This window comes from Sphaeramia orbicularis, chromosome 6 (genome assembly GCF_902148855.1).
Source record: "Sphaeramia orbicularis chromosome 6, fSphaOr1.1, whole genome shotgun sequence".
Taxonomy (NCBI): domain Eukaryota; kingdom Metazoa; phylum Chordata; class Actinopteri; order Kurtiformes; family Apogonidae; genus Sphaeramia; species Sphaeramia orbicularis.
In genome coordinates, this window is record NC_043962.1 from 28,224,173 (window position 1) to 28,242,735 (window position 18,563).

General features: G+C 35.5%; 1 long non-coding RNA gene across 1 annotated transcript; it reads right to left on the reverse strand.

The window, feature by feature from the left end:
- Positions 1–7,552: 7,552 nt before the first annotated feature.
- LOC115421136 (uncharacterized) lies at positions 7,553–18,255 on the reverse strand. Its single transcript, XR_003935632.1, has 4 exons — positions 18,178–18,255; positions 14,014–14,018; positions 11,277–11,283; positions 7,553–7,563 (listed from the first exon to the last, which is right to left on the reverse strand). It is a non-coding gene; the product is annotated as an uncharacterized LOC115421136 (long non-coding RNA).
- Between the last annotated feature and the right edge of the window lie 308 nt (positions 18,256–18,563).

Consider the following 18,563-nt stretch of genomic DNA (forward strand, 5'->3'; position numbering starts at 1 on the left):
AATGGCCGATTCTGAAAAAAATCAATACATCGGCCGGCCAATAAATCCGTCTACCTCTTTTTTCTACATACTTAGATGTCATTATCATGGCATCACTTTGGTAAATTTGGAGCTTCTGCCAAGTTAACACTCTAAATAGTATTTGATAGAGATATGGAGTTGTTGGTGGTCAGTGTTCTTGTGTAAGTAAAACATCCCATGATAAGTCAAGGCAAGGTGATACTATTAGTAGAAAAACAGATAAGTGTCATAAATATTAGGAAAGCGTTAGGTGACATCAGAGAGCTAATCCCATTGGCTCACAGTGATACATGTGACCAAACTAAAGCTTTTACACTTTGATCAATGACAAAACGGCAGACATTACATCTGTATCTTTGGTCAGAACACCTCAAACTAAACAAACCAGCTAATGGTTTTAGTGTTAGATTTTGTGCAGTGGATTAAAGCTTTTTTCCCCCTTAAAAACTGTATACTTAGATATTTTGTGTTTAATATAAGTAGCTCTAATGTGGCTTGACTGCATTAAATAACCTTTCTGTGAAACAAAATAATAGTATTTTACAGTAATGTTTAAAAGATCAATAACAGACTCCACTAACATTAAATCATTGAGCATATTCAGATTTTATTTTATTTTATATTTAATGTTTGTTTTATTTTATCATCAATCATTGCACGTGTTATTTAAGTCCTGCCGAGATACGTCAGAGCCACAAATCACATTAAAGACGGGGAAAATAAAAACCCGGTGTTTTAATGGGGACTTTCTCACACCTAAAAAGAAAGCTGATCCCACAGACCTCTCTGTTAAAGGTACACGTTTATTACCTCAGGGTTGCCTGATGGGCTGGGCAGCAGTCTCTTCACCGGGCTGTAAATGTCATCTTCCCTTTGACACATTAGTGACAAATGAGTTACGGAGGAAGTTAAGAGAGATGCTTTGCCCTTCTTTTCTGCGGTATGGCCAAATAGGTGGTTAAAATCGCAACCGATTGGCCGCAGAGTCGCGATCATGTTACGGCTTTAAAAGATAAATCAGGAATAAATACATGCAAGTGTTGTGTCTTTTAGCGAGTCAATGATTAAGAGTACAATTAGTATATAACATATGTGAAGTTATTTTAGAACTGAAGACCCAAAATGTAAGGTGATGATTGATTTGGTTGTAAAATCTGCATTTAGTTTGACAAATTATCATCTAATTTCCATGAAAAAATTACTAATTAAATTTTTTTTAGTATTCCTTAAGCTAGAAATGACTGCATATTGGCAACTTTTGGGAAGTGCTCAGATTTTAAAAGAAGCACAACACTCTCTTTTTATTCTTTTATGTCTTGGAGAAACATTAGGTCGCCTTCTGGAAGTGCTGACCTGGGCCAGACAGCGAGGCTATAGAACTGGCAACTGTCTCTCCACACCATTAATCAGGCACACAGAGGACTGTCTTCAATCCAGATGGGGAGCCTCTCTACAACCACAGAAAAATAAGCAGGCTAATTAATTCTTATTGTTATAGACAGAGGGAGATTAGATGGGGAGAAATTGTGAAGGGGAAAGAGTGGAGACTGAGTCACCTTAAGCAAAGCTGTGGACTCGCAATATATTCTTTCCTAGGTTGGTCATTGTTACTTGAAGAAAATTTCTGCGACTCAGAATGCTGTAGGACTGAATGGGAAGGGCAGAGCGACATCGTAGCTAGAGGTTAATGAATGATAAGGAGCCTGGAGCACTCTGGGATACGGTGTGGCAGTGATTAGACAGGCCCAATAGGAGGCAGTCAAACTATGAGACTACTTTACAAGGATAAGAGAGATAACAGAATAATTCCCACTGGCTATATTCCTATGTAACTATGGTCACGACGTACCTATACACTGATAAGTACAGATAAAGGTGACAGACTGCTACAGTAGAGACTGCTACATGCACACTGAACAGGGAAGGAATGAGAAGATAGCAGTGCAGTTAGTGGAAACAGAGGAAAAATAGGAATTATTTTCTTGTTTTTTACCTCCACCAAGGAGGTTATGTTTTTGCCGGCGTTGGTTTGTCTGTCTGTCTGTGTGCAAGATAACTCAAAAAGTTATGGATGGATTTGGATGAAAATTTCCGGAAATGTTGATACTGGCACAAGGAACAAATGATTAAATTTTGGTGGTGATTGGGGGGGGGGGGGGGGGGGGGGGGCACTGATCTGCCTTGGCGGAGGTCTGCGCTCTCCGAGTGCTTCTAGTTTTGTTTTTGTTTTTTTGGCATGAATCCTCTAGGGCAGGGGTGTCAAACATGCAGCCCAGGGGCCAAATCCAGCCCGCCAAAGGGTTCAATATGGCCCGTGGGGTGAATTTGTGAAATACAAAAATTACACTGAAAATATTAACAATCAAGGATGTTAAAATAATTTTAGGTCAATTAATTCTAAAGTGGATCAGAACAGTAAAATACCATCATAATAAACTATAAATAATGAAAACTGCAAATTCGTCTCTTTGTAAAATTACACAAAAATGTTTACATTTACAGACTAGTCTTTTACAAAAAATGTGAATATCTGAAATGTCTTAAGATAAGTATGTGGAATTTTAATAATAGTCTCCCTGTTATTTAATGTTTGGTGTGTTTGTAGATCCACTTTGATCTGTAAGTTGTGATTCACCTGTATAAATGATAAACTAAGGCGTAATATTGTTAACATTGCACTTATTTTACTAAAGAATTTTCAGGTTGTTCATATTTGTTCATTTTATGTTCAAGTACAATTTGTAGATGTAACCATTTTAATGACGGAATTTTAAGTGTATTTTTGCGCGCATTGTAGGATATTTAAGCATATTTAAGTGTATTTTTTATTTTACGAAATTTACTTTTTTCACTCAGAAGTTCTTATCCGATTGTTTATCTTACTTTACTGGTCCGGCCCACTTTATTTCATATTAGGCTGGATGTGGCCCCTGAACTAAAATGAGTTTGACACCCCTGCTCTAGGGCGTGATGCTACCCTACCAAATATTAACCTAATTTCCATCACTGTGTGGCCAATCATTGCAAATTCAACTTGTATAATAAAGACTTGGTAGTTATTAAAATAAAAAAGAAAACTTTATCAGCCTTTTTAACTGGGTACATCTTTCTGTGTACTTCTGATGTACTACATGTACTACAGTAGTAAAATAATTATAATATATGCAAACACTATTATATTATATAATGATCCTGCCATTGGGCGACTAGTCCAGTCCTCATTCCCTTCCCTTATATTATCTGTGTCCACTCTGGAACATGAACCTGCAGCACCTGCAGAATGAAAATGGCAAATTTTGACCAAAGCATGTCTTTTTTTGGTGTTTTGCTCTTTTTTTTTTTCTTTTTTTTTTTCCCCACTTTAATTCCATGCTTCACTTCCACATGTGCAAACATTTGTCCCCTGACACAATTTGTAAAGGCACAGTTGCATTTTATTCCGCTAGTATAGCCCAGTGGTTCTCAAACTTTTTACAGTGGAGTACCCCCTGAAAAGTACTTTTTTTAGCCAAGTACCTCCGACTCTCGCTTCAGCATTTTTGATTGAAAAAAATTAGCTCCTGTTCCAAAGGTGTCTGTTTATATTTTCAAAACTCTGTAAACAAACAACATCTATTTAGCTGTAATATATAAAAAATAACACATTTTTAAAGTAAATTCTGTGTGCAAAATATAAACTGAAAAGTGCCCTCCTTCGTTAATAAGAAAAACAAATAAATTGGTCATTAATTAATAAATGAACCTTTCATCAACAAAAAATAATTACTTAGCTTCTCAAATAAACTCATTTTGAATAATATAAAATAGAAATGTTCTTAAAATGTTACCAAAGCTTAAATAAAACTATTATATGAATGTATTTATTGTGTTTTATATTTCAGCATTATTTCTCACTATTTATTTTGTATTCGGTACATAATGACTTATTTAATGTATTTTTCCCCAAAAATTTCAAGCACCCTCTGGGCTTCTTCCAAGTACCGCTGGGGGTGCACGTACCCCACTTTGGGAACCCCTGTCCTAGTATGAGTCTAACAACAGGTTCATAATGCAAATACTGTACACCTTACGAAAAAGACGGTGATGATGGTGGTGATGAATAAGCGCAATTTACTGGCACTGCACATAAAATACATATAATACATAAATAAAAGTCACTAAAACCAAACTTGCAATGGCAGATAAAACGCCATTAAAACAGTGTCAGTTAAATCTCAAACAGCGGGCAGTGTGATGAAATATGACATTTGTGTTTGTGTTTCATCCACTTGTATCTACACAAACGGAGATGAGTGTCACAATTATCCAAAATAATTGTGGTTACCTCAAATATCTGTAAGCTACACTCATTATTTAAAAGGTTTCCAAAAACAACCGCAAGTATAAGTTCAATACAGTCACAGTTGGAGCCGCAGTGCAGGAGCAGTATTTTCCACTGCTGCATTTGCTTGAATGACATTTTATGTTTATTTGCATAAAGAACTTTTCACTCTTGGTTCAAGTATGTTCATTAACTAAATCTAACCCGCCTAATGGGCCGTTTTATGCATGCAGCGATGGCGTACGGGCCACGGACACTTGCTCTCTTTCTTGTGCCGACATTGTCCCTCCTGAACCTGTGAGCATGCTCCTCAACCCCATGTGACTCTGTGAAGGAAATCTATTATTTTTTCAATCCTGAGGGAAGGAGAAAGGTCTCCAGCATCATTATTTTCCTTCAAAATGTAACTGACTTTACTGCACACCCTAATTTGCTTGCCGTAATTATAGGTCATGCTCCCCTTTTGTAATTTATAAAACCTTTTGTTCTTATCAATAATGAATGGGCTTTAGCAAATCATGGTGCTATAATATTTTGATATTATGAAAATGCTAATGCGTCAGAGACCTTAAGCCTTATCGGCCAGGTCCGATGCTCTATTAAACAGCCGGCAGAAGAAGTTGAACGCAAATTGCTTATGTTAATGCCCCAGTTGTACCCAGACAGCATGAGGAGTCTGCAATTAATTTCATCCAGGCGGTGGATGGACAGGCAAATTTATTTCCCTTCCACAGGATGGTGGCTCCCCCTCCTTTCTCACAGGTCTCCATGCATAGAATTGGAAAGGCAGTGAGAACAAGAGATAGAGGGTAAAAGGGAAAGTGAGAGGGGAGAGGTAACTTAGGAGCAATCTGTGACCTAATTGAACAGCAGTGAAAAGGGAGGGCAGCGTCAGGGAAACAAGAGGCGAAATCCTCATTCATTCCGCTGACAAGTGTTTTCACAACTTAAACCTGTTTTATTAATTATGTTTGACATTTCCCTAATTACTTCCATTTACATCACATCAGCTCCTTGCAGATGATTAGACTGCATATCAATTCAGCGTAGTGTTAGAGCGCAGCGAGAAGAGTGGACAGAGTCTTAAAGCGTTATTTTAATACAAGTAGTCTGATACAAAAGGCCCGCTCATACTTACACACTGTGTCCTTTATTTTCCTGTCAACACACTGGGTAGTTACATGTAAATAAAAAGAACACGGTATGCGCTGTAGTGCCAGTATGTTAGACGTTTTGAGCAGAGAAATGAGCCTACCACTCTACAGAGAAACAGCCATCTCTTCTGAGAGCAGTAAACTTTGATGTCTTGTAGAGCACGGCCTATAAACACTTGATTAATTGACACCACTGTTTCCAGTTATATGAGCCCCAACCTTCCAAATGCCACACAATGATGGAAACGCGCACAAAGCATGTTATTTTTATCCTGCCTTGAGATAAAAAAGCATCTTCTCAGAGGAATATGCTAAGGCAGACAGCTTAGGTAGAGGTAACTCTGGCCTCGCTGCTCATCTTGTTAAAAACCCTCATTGGGGGCTCTCACCGGAGCCGTCAGCCAGAGACCCCACACCCTCTTCTCACTGTCCTTTTGTTTGTAATCGCACACTCTCTGGGTAATTCTCACAGTGTTGACAGCATTTTTAAAGAGCTCTCCACAGAAGGCTGGTTGCTGGGGACTGACTACTGACCACACTAGCTGCATTTAGGGCTGTGTATTAGCAAGAATCTGGTGATACAATACAAATCATAATACTAGGATCATGATACGATACATCACGATATATCACGATACTGTTAAAAAGGCAATTTTTTGTTTGTTTCTTTTTTAAAAATGAATATTTCCTGGAAAAACTGAATTACAGCAGAAATATGCACAAATACTAAACATTTTTATTTGATCACAATGGAATCTAATGCTATATCACAAAATTTTCCTCTGTTAAAACTTAAATTATATTTTACAGACATTACAGTTTAAGATCCTGTTCAAATGTTCATTTTCTATTAGTTCGTAGCTAATATGATAACATTATTTTTGTGTAATCCCAACAAAGGAAGTAACATCTCCCTCTCAGACAGTAAAAGTGCTTTTAGGATGCATCAAATAACCATTATTTAATAAAACAGTGCTGAACAATAATAAATAAGATATTAACAGTAAAGAAAAACAAAAAACAAAAATAAACCTCCCCCATATCTGCATTTGATTAAATACCTAAAAATATTGATACAGTACTTTTTAATATTGATACAGTATTGTGAAATGAAATATCGCAATATATTGCAGGACCGATATTTTCTAACACCCCTAGCTGTATTATGACTATTTTCAGATCAAGGACTGTTTTAGCATCACATGGAGATAAGATAAGATAAGCAAAACAGTGCAGGTTGAAAGTAATGCATTTTTCTGAAATTGCATTTTTAAGATTCAACAGTACTCAATCTGCCTGCTCACAGGAATGTAGTCTGTGAGCGTCTGTTTCGCTCAAATAACAGCAATTCTTTTATTTTTAAATACATAATGGAAATAGATGAGGATGACTCATAAAAATTTATACCTCAATTCTCCATTTTAATTTATAGCCCACCCTCCAGGCACATATTATTCAAACATTAATATAAAAAAGAACTATACATCAAACAGTGTCAGCTTTCACTTTTACTTCCATTCACAGTCATGCATATTATATGTAGACTAGGCTTGACTGCTGCCCGTCTTATAACAATTATACCTCAAGTAACGAGCAGATTGATGGATTGATAGATAATGTCCATATTCTGCACTTCATTTTTAATGACCTTTTCAACACCTCTACTTTTCCCTTATATGTTTAGATAATACACTTTATGCAAATGGCAGAATTCTATAAATTTTAGATTTGTCTCTATTCATCTTATCCTGTGTCGGAGAGATGATCATTGTGAAATGGGATTAAGATGACATTTCCTTCACACGCATTCAAGCTGTGTATGTAATTTCAACTTCGCCAGCACACAAAAATCAAAGGTAGCGGTAGAAACAAATGCCCAGTCGTTTGTCAGAATAACTACAGTTAAGTCAGTGCAACGCTTCCTTATCGATCAAACTCAGCTCAGGGATAAATAGGACATATAATAGATGCAGGATAATGGTACTGTATAATGTTGAAGTGTAATCTTGTTACAGTAAGAATCATTAACAATCCACTCATGTGAAGTGATGCTAACAAACTGTTTGCCTTAGCAACAGGGGGCTAGGTAAACACCCAAATGGCACTGTTTTTTCCCCCCATTTACGTCCTCACCAGTTTCGGTCCCTTATGTTTGGTAATCGGCGTTGGTAAGTCAGAAGACATCAGCTTGACTCTATTAATTACCACCTGATCCTTTCTTCCTGGATAATTAGGTACCCATTAGTTCTAATCAAGTAGTTACTTAATTATTGCAGTAATTAGTCTAATGGTCTAGCAAATTGAAGCTTTATCACTTTCGGATACTTAATGTTCTTGGCAGAGTACATCACAAGTGTCAAGGCTTGAGCTTCAGCAATCAAGCAGCGGAAAAGAAAGTTTACACCATGGCATAAATGATATGGGGGTATTTCTGTTATAATATGCATCTTACAAATGTTCATGTGTTTAAGTACTGTATTAAGTCACATGTTCTGAAATGGGACATCGACCGTCCGCTGTCCACTACCAAACATGACGAATCAGTTTATCCAATATTTTAGTTGAACACAGTATCACTAATCACCCAGGTAAGTAGGGTTCAGTGATGGAATGATAATGATAATTATTGCAATATATTAAATCATGATAAATATCATTATCGTGAGACATAGTCCACTTTATTTATTTTCCATTGTCATTGAAACACTTAAAATGTGTCAGTGTGTTCTTGCTTAATTTGCTCATACAAATTTAGATTTTTTTTTTTTTTTTCCCCGTTATTTTCATAGTTTTAGATGTTCTGCCTCTAGATTTCTAAAATGTTTTACTTCTTATTTCTCAAGTTTTGGCCATAAATGTGACTCATGCTCATCATAAATTTGTCATTTATCTTAAGAAACATTAATATTGATCCTGATAAGGGAGTTTTCTGGCTGTATTGGACATGAGAGACTAACATATATTGCACAGAGTAAAAAGAAGGATGTTTAAAAGCTCTGAAATCATATATGAATATCATAACTGATGGAAACATGCACTATTTGAATTTTTTTTAATATAATTTAACTATTGACAGTATTTATGTTGCCACTATTATCGCGGAACATTGTAATTTATTGTGGTGCAAGTTAAATGTGTGTGTGTGTGTGTGTGTATAGCTACATGTATGTGTGTCTGTTGAGTTTAAATGTCAGTAAACATATTGTACAAAAAAAATACTGATCAAAATTTAAATTTTTATCACTCAACTCTACAAGCAAGCTTAGGATAAACTCACATTAACCTGCACAAATTGTGAAACAAGATAAGCAGCAAGTCTGATCTCTGAGGGTTTTATCAAGAATATATGGTATTTTATGTATTATTTTTTCTTTCTGAGTTGTTTCAATGACCAATCAGACTGTGGAGCCATCAGATGCCAAATGTATGATTATGGGTGAGTGAAAGCCACGCTCCAACATTAGGACTCACCCAGGCCACGGGGGGAAAGTGAATAGGTTGTCCTCAAACTGCAATAAATTGGGCCTGGCTTGTCTGTCATCACCTTCCAATTAGCTGCAGTTTATTGAGTCTGTCTGAGATGGAGGACGCTGGCAGGTGAGGAGAGGTGTCTGAACCCAAAATTAGACAGGGCTCACTTGTGACACACTGACTAATGGCCACACAGAAAAAAAAAAAAAAAAACAAGCAAGAAAAACAAGCGTGAAACATGTAAAAGCCCAGTGCATGAAACTATGGCTCATGTCCAGCCTGTGAGGGTTTATCTGTGGTACATGTCTGGAAAACAGAGATGAAAGAAAACATCTCAATAATAAAGACTTGATGTAAAATGGTTAACTTGATGATGAGTGACATTGCTTTTAATGTGCGTGTATGTTAGCTGTGTACAAGATGGTTAAATATATTTTTAAGACATTTCTATGGAGCATTAACTTGAAAGAAATTGTAATTGTATTTAATGTTGGTAATTTGTTAATATACTTATCAATTTCTGTTTTTGTGAACGTCATGATCTGTTTAACCTAATGTTTTCTTTGTTTAAGACGTTTAATGAGAATAAACTAAACTAAACTTAAGATTGATTCAATTATACAAACAGAAATCCCATTAACCCCAGTGACTTTCGGCATCTTAAGTAATTATTTTGTGCAAAACTTCACCGTAAACTGAGTTTAAAGCCGTTTTCACACCTGCCACGGTCAAAAGTTTCTTTCAAAAGAATTTAAGACTTCTTTGCTGTACAATGCTTGCACTCAATTTCTTAAACAGACATAAACTAGTCTTCTTTACTTGACCTATTTGTCACAAAATGCAGAATGCCCCACAAGAAGCCTTCATAGGAAAAAAAAAGGTAAAAGGCAAAACTCTGGAGCGCTCCATGCCATATGACAGGAGTGTGTGAAAACTGACACACAAGAGTTTTCAAATTGGGGCCCGGGGAGCCGAAGCATAAAATAACTTCAATCTCAGCAGCTCTCCAAGGAATAGAGCAGAAGTGCGACCAACAACAACACAACAACAGAGAGGCAGGAAGGGGTGAAGGTAGGAGTTATTAGAGGATAAAACATGCCTCTCCATCTCACTCCCTCTCTCTCAGGAACCCCAAGGATGATCAATGGATTTAGTCAGAGGGATATTCAAGCAGAAAATTGCTGCCTTTTTGCTTTTCTTTGAAGTATTTCCAGAATACATACCGAACCCCCTGTCCACCAAGGTTGAAAATAACAGCACAAGTGCAGTCTCTACCAGTAATCCTGGAAAAGGGAGAAGAAGGTGGGGGAGGGTGTTGGTGCGGGCGCCGAATGTTAAAGGACGCAGGGAGGGCCTAGATTGAAACTTTGCAGGTATAAAATTGAAGGCAGCCAGCTGAACAGACATAGACAAACTGTGGCTATTTTTCAAAAGGGAACATCAATGACCAAGCTAGAAACTTAAAACTACAACATGTAGGTCCAATCTACATCTATTCTCCTTAAAGATCCACTTAACCCTTTATAGGGCACTCAGAGAGATATTCTGAAATTCAAAATGTCAACCTTAAAGGAGTGATATTTGGCATTTTTAAATGGAATTATGCATTTTAAAACATTTCCCTGTGGTCTACATAAACTGTAAACGGTATGCTTGGGTCTGAACTCTTCATTAATTCAACTCCACAGATCCATCTTCAACAATATTTCTGAGTAATGACACCAGAAAGGTCGTTTTGAGCGCTGGCCCTTTAAATGCAAAGCAGCCACTTCACACCCCCTCCCCTCCATGTTGTTGACCGTGCTGCTGTGTCCCGTTCAGCCACTTGTACAACCAACAACTGAACATTTTAGGTAATCGACTCAAAGTTTGGACATATTTTTCAGTTTTTACTACAACCACTGCTGCTGATAAACAATTATGGCATACTCTGAGAAATGTTCATCGGAAGTCTGGACCTTATATGTGCAAATGTCATGACGTAACTATTTATAAAACATAACAAATTAAGAAGGAATTGAAACAGGTTGTAGAAATCCACTCGATTTTTGCCAAAATTAATATAAAGATAGCTTTGCAGCACCGGGAAGGTTCAAATTCAAACTTTTGTTACTATTAGGGTTCAAATACACAAATAAATGTACCAAAGACTAACAAAAGTGGGTTTAGCAAAATATGACCCCTTTAAGGCTCATTTATGCTCACTTTACGTATGTAAAAACGTATGGACAGAACTGCGTCCGTATCTGTCTGCGTCTTTAACATCAAGCATAAATGAGCCCTTCGTGTGTTATTGGACTTTTCAAGACTTTGTTACTTTTGTGAAATTTTTCAAAAAAGCTTTATTGTAATTTGGAAAATCAAGATAAATTAAGTTCCCATATTTGGTTCCTTACTCGTAAGTGGCAAAAAATAAAATAAAATACAAGAAGTAAATATAAAAAATACAAGAAAAACATATGTTCAGTGAAAAGAACATGTATTTTAGATACACATTCCACATCCACATTATCTCTTTCAACATCATTCCTTACATTAGTACCATTACTTCATGGTACCTAACAAAGCAGGTACACTCACTGTTCATGACCCTGTAAACTACATTTGTTGCCTCACTGTAACTGGAGCTGTCACTGTCTTGTAATGTATTCGGAAATGACTAAAAATAGCCACTTGCCCGATAAAGGCTTAACTTCACTATAAAAAGGTGTCTTACGCTGCTAAAATCCACTTGGCGTGTCAGACAAAATGCTAAAGCTAAACCGATACTGTTCGATATTAAGGAAACGGTGAAGCTAGTAGGAGGCTGTAGTCTGGGGTGGACCTGCCCGGCCTCTGGGGGCCACGGGGGGCCAACAGTGGCACGGTGCAGATGACAGCAGAGGCATGTGGCACGCTCGTGGCATTATGGATAGGACACAACAATGGGGGAGCAGACTCCTCAGATCCCTGCTGTGTGGTGTGATGGCCTCATCTGTTTTCCCATCGCCACTCTAATACATCTGCAGCCTATTCCCTCCTAATTAAGATTCCACTGTTCTATTTGTCATCGGATGGAAAGGATATCACAGAGGGTAGTTTAGCCACAGTTTTTGGATTAATTGCTGGGAAAATCACCACACGCAAGAATGCTCTGTGAGTCTGAGCAAGAATACCGGTGGCAAATAGTCTGTTTTTTTTCCCCCATTTTTACAGATAAGCCTCCATGGGGAAGAGAATGTGTGGACAATTTGTCACAGGCAGTTCCTCACTTATATTATTAATGCTTAATAGAGTGTTGTAGTCGTTTAAAGGCAACGTGGTTCAAAATTTTACCCAAATAGACAAAAGGTAGAAAAGAAAAAGATCTGTTGTTTAATGTCGTGTGGGCTGTAGTATATTATATAGGTTTTTACAACAATGACATGCCTGTAAGGGGAAATGTTACTCAGGTAGAAACAACAAAAAAGGGACAATAAATTAATATTATAAATAAATTAGGTAACACTTTATAATAAGGACACACTATGAAGCATTCATTAAGCATTAACAAATACTGAATTTGTCATTTATACAGTATATTTCTGACATTAATACTCCTTAGTATATGGTTTATAAGCACAGTTATAAATGTTTTATTCATCATTAATAAGAACATTAGTTATGGATTAACAAATACTGTATTCATCATTTATAAAGGCTATTTCTGACATGAATACTGATTAATATATGGTTTATAAGCACACTTGTAATGGTTTTACTCATCAATAATAAGCTCATCTACAATATGCTTAATGATTGTATTATCATACTTTATAAATTATGGATTCAGCATTTAAAAATTTAGTATTGCATCACTTACAAACCAGTTATGATGTGTATTTATGCTCACACATACGCTATTCAGACATGTACTAATGGTTAGTGAATATTTTAGTGGGTATTTTATACTAACTCACACATTTATTTTCCAATAGATGTCCTATAAACAGTTATTAACACAGGAATTCATTATTTCAGGTAGTTATAAAGCACTTTCTACTCATTAATTAAGTATATATGGTGTGAGCTCATCTAAAGTGTGGACTATCTGTGCCATATAAAGCATTTACAAATGAGATTTAAAGGTTGGCAATGCTTAAAGACTCACAAAAGTGTCAGTTATCCTAACAAAGTAAAGACAAAGCACATGGGATTATCAAACAAACTGCATGATTGAATGATTATGATTATGAATGATAATTAGAACATTTATAATTGTGCTTATAAACCATATACTAATGAGTATTTGTGTCAGAAATATCCTTTATAAATACTGAATTCAGTATTTGTTAATGCTTAACTAATGCTTTATAGTGTGTACTTATTATAACATGTTACCATAAATTAATACGAACCATAAGTTCAATTAGTCATTGATTGATTGATTTTTTTTTTCGAGCATGTGCAGAAACAAAAACAAAAAAAGAACATAATGAACATTTACAAGTGAGAGTCGATACCTACACATATACAGCCACAGAAAAAAATTATTAGACCATCAGAAGTCATCAAAAACAATGGTTATGCAATCAAGTACTAACTCCTGTGTGTATCATGTGACTAAACAGACTGGAATGCCTAAAAGCACTGTTTTTGGCAGTACAATGCCATAGCTATTAATGTAAGAACTGAAGTGATTTTGGTTATTATCAGTAAAACCATGGAAAATACCTAGATATCAGCTCTGAAATTAAACTCTTATGAGCTATTTTTGTTGTTATCATTATATTTGTCCAAACAAATGTACCTTTAGTTGTACCAGGCATTAAAATGAACCAGAAATTGAAGAAAATAAGAGCGGTCTAATAATTTTTGCCACGACTCTAGATATACATATACACACATACCTGCTTAAACATAAACCTCACATATATTAGCCCTAAAAGGAGCAGGAAGAACATCTTATTAATAACGAACCTCACTCCATAGTAATGTTGTTTTATTTTTTAGCTAATTCTCATCAATCTATACATATAATCACAACAGTAACAACAATAACAACATGAAGTGCATCATTTCTTCTACAATCCCTAATAACAATCCCCTCCATCATCCTTGTACTGAGACAAAACCACGTTTTTAAACCTTGCCTTAAATCTGAAAATATTTTAACATTGCTTATGCTAATTAGCCTGTCAGCCTTTGCATCATAAACCTACAAGTAGTTACAGATCTTTGTCCTTTGACCTTTGCTAAAAACTGAATAAAACCAAATGTCAGACAACAGAACACAATCCAAACAACAAGCACTTAAATGGGAAAACATCTAAACCAAGCAAACAGCCTGAGAGCAGCACATGTCATGAATAATTTCATAAGACAACAGACCAATGAGACAAACTTTGCACCACAAAGCAAACACTAAGCAGATCCAACAGAACAAGTTTTATTTCTCCACCAATAAAACTCACTGAACGAGACAAAGAAGAGCAAAAATAAAGGTCACTTTATGAATGACGATCAGGTATTTTGTCTTAGCTTTGGCGTTTTCTGATCATAACTTGGTTAAAATGAATGAAGCTTCTGTTTCCATTGTTTTGTGTTACAATGAAATGGTTCCCACTGGAAACAAATGGCCCAGGGCTGAACAGGTTTAAATGTGAATATTTTCATGTTTCTTCCCTCCTCTAGGATTGTAAACTAAACTTCTTTGTTTTCTGGACCAAACAAGACATTTGAAGTTGTTTTTCTTTTTTTTTTTGGTTTTGGGAAACACTATTTTACAACTTTTACGGACATTTTCAGACCAAACAATCAATTAATTGATGAAACAACAGATTAAACAATAATCAAAATATTTGTTAGTTGCAGCACTGTTATACGCTACAAACACATTACAGTTCCATACTCCATCTGACAACAGAAACAAAAAAAGGAGTTCATTATTAATTCAGCTACATTAACTCTTTAAAACCTGATGTGTCATTGCTGATACACCCTGTGCATATGCAGTTTGGATGGCTGTAACTTTCACTGTTTGTGTAATTGGAAAAATTCCAACAGTTTCTGAAACCTGAGACGTTACACTTTATAGGCTTCATTGGGTTATTACAGTAATTTCACTCACGCCTGTACTAGAAGCTGGAGAGGAAGCTGTTGTAGCAGTCTTACAGCATGCAGTAAATTGTAAATGACTGCTAGATTTTGAAAGATCTGGAAGAAGAAAGTGCTCTGGAAAAATGGACAAACGGACTCACTCGCAGCATATTTTCCAACCTTTTAGTTAATCAAAAAAAGGAAAAAAAAAGTCAAGTAGGCTTAGGGTTTAAAGGGATACAACATTAAATTACTGTTTGTTCGTCTGAATTGTCATTTGTGTAAAGTATCACTGTTCATGAAACTGATACATTGGTGCATTATATGTGTATTTGTTAACATGACTGATAAATCTGATATATTTATGGTTTATTTGATAGGGAGAGGTACATGAACACAGATAAACAGAAAACTTTCTTAATTATCAGTAGGCCTTAAAATACCACAAACTGAATTGAATTGTTGACGAAAAAAAAAAAACAATAGTCAAAATGGCAAATTACCACAGTTATTTAATATATTTTGACATATATTTTTGTCAAGTTTAACTGTGCTCATGATGCTGAGATGATTTCCCTTCTGAATTTATTTAAAATCACATAATTTCAATGAAAATTTTAATAGCAGTAATTTTCTGAAAAGTCTTAAATAACATAAATCTAAGTAAACATATGGCGCTACTCTTTGTGTTCATAGACAAACTAATTTGTACACAACCTAAGACACTACAGTGAAATCCTGGAGAGAATAAGAAAAAAAAAAAAATTCTCCATTTTCAGCATGGCTCCTATCATGTCAAGGGGAAAGGATTTCTTTTTATGGTTTAATTCAACAATAGCATTTGCGATTGGGGTTTTGGGCATCTCAAGGGCATTCCTGGTGAAATTACTGAGACTCTGCACCATTTATCACAGCCTGACATGTGTCATGTTCCAGATTCTGGTGCAGAGAGGTTACAGCTGAAGACAGCTCTCTCTTTGTTGAGCAGCCATCAAAGACAACATCTCGTATTTATCAAAAAAAGGAAACCTGACAAAAGGAGAGGAACTACAAAAGTGCTGTCATATGTTCTCAAATGCCCTCATATTCAGACATATTAATCTGATAATGTAGAAGAAATACAAACAGGCTGATTGTGACCACAACCCGTGTGGCATAAGTTTATCACAGTCAGGTAAGAGCGACACTTCAACCTCCACTTTTCAGGACAAAAGACGGTTATTTAACTGAATCTATACCAGTTTTCAAGGCAATAACAAGTTAACCTTAAAGAACTACAATTATATATGTTACAACTTCCAAATTATGTTTTTTATCATCTCTCCCAAGTGATTTATCATCATTTACTATAATATCATCCCATACATTTTACAATTTTCAGTGTAAATCAGGTGTTTTCCTATGTTTAATTTACTGATAATGTAGATGTTCATAAATACTCAGATTGAATTCAAAGGTTATTAGATCAAATCAGAAAAAAATAAGTAAAAATTACTTACAGGTAAGAGCGACACTTCAACCTCCACTTTTCACAACAAAAGACCGTTATTTATGTTTATGTTTATGTATTTGGCAGACGTTTTTTTCCAAAGCAACTTACAGGGGAAAAGCTCAGATTGAATTCAAAGGTTATTAGATCAAACCAGAAAAAATCTAAAAGAGACTTTTTCAACAAAATACATCATTAACTGAATATAAAACAAGTGTCTACGACCACTGTCATTTGTTAAACCTTATGGATTTTACTTGTGAATCAGTGTTGTAGAAGACGATGGTGTTTCTGCGTTCACTACAAAGCCTCTGAACGTCCAAATGGGTCATATCTGATGACCATGAAAAGACGTCAAACTGCACTTTACCTTGATTATTTACATGTATTGATAGGATTAGTGAATCAACAGTTATTTAGTATTTTAGGTCAGTAGTTACATTTTGTCAGTGGTGGATATTTGGGTCTTTATGGGTTAAGATCAGGGACATTAAATACTTAGTCTTTAATGTATTATTAAAACATATACACTGCCCGGCCAAAAAAAGTCTCATTTGCAATATTTCACTGCACCACCTTTGGTTTTAATTACAGGAGACATTCACTGGATTTAACTAAGCAAATAGTTCAGATCCTTCCACAGGTAAGTACTGTAGGGCAGGGTTGTGCAAAATTCTGAATTTCAGAATTTAATTCAATTAAATGGAAGAATTTGAATTGACTCCACCCTTCAGGTCCTGTAGAACAGGATGTTGAATTGAAACTGAATTTGAATTACAGGAAGTAGAATTGAATTCATTGCAATCCAGAGAAATTCATTCTTATAACATATCAGTGAGAATGTGATACTTTTAACACATTTTTCTTCCAAATGGAAGTACGGACACTAACATTGAGAATACATTCCCTTAATGTTGAATAATTAGCAATAGCTTCATTTCAAAGTAATCAAATGAAACAATGTTTTGATAAATGCAGTTATCATTTACAACTTTTAATGTATGTTTTAATGTATAGTGTGGTAATAAATAAATAAATAAATAAATAAATAAATAAATAAATAAACAAACAAATGCCTACTTACTATAATAAAGTATTGTGTACATTAAGTCCATACATAACATCTGTATGAAATTCATGCTGTAATCATATGTAATACATACTGTGAAGCTTCACTGTTAAATACACCTTCATTATGTATCATGAATTTCTTGGAATTTCAAGCTTCCTGCTATTTGAATTTGAATTGCAATTCTGCGTCCTGTTTGCAATCTCAATTCAAATTCAAATTCATGGATTGAATTGGAATTTAAGGGTGATTATCAATTCAGTTCTGAATTTTGTACAACCCTGCTGCAGTGGTTAAAAATGTTTCAGCTGTAACAGGTTATTTAACTCTAACCGATGCAGGAAGTGTCCTCTCATGTCTCTAATGTCAAAAAGATTGGACAATACCAGGATTGATCAGGATCGTCAGGTCTGAGACATCATTTTCACACATGGATTAACCTCCATAAAGTCCAAAGTCTAATTTGGGATGTGATGAAGACTTGATGCAGCAATCTGATCCTCCAATCAAAAATGTATGCAGCTATGGATGGAAAAAATATTATGAACCTTATTGTGACATTACATAAGCATTAAGTGGCAAAAAAAGATGTGACAGTGAATGTCTCCTGTAAACAAAACCAAAGGTGTTGCAGTCAAATATTGCATGTGCAACTTTTTGGGGGCCGGGCAGTGTAATATGGCAACTTACTCGTCCCTCACACCAGATCCAAGAAAGGTGAGGCAGCTTTTAGTGTATATGCCCCCCCAAAAATAAGACACCCTGTCTGATACAGTTAGACATGCCATATCAGAAGTCATTTTTAAAAACAGATTAAAAACATATCTTTTTTTGACAGCGTTCTGTTGAGTTGTGTGTGGTTAAGTGTGTGTACATATGATTGTTTACTTGCACTGGCACTCTCTTTTTTATGATTGTTTTATACTGTAGCTATGTTATATACAGTCATGGAAAAAATTACTAGACCACCCTTGTTTTCTT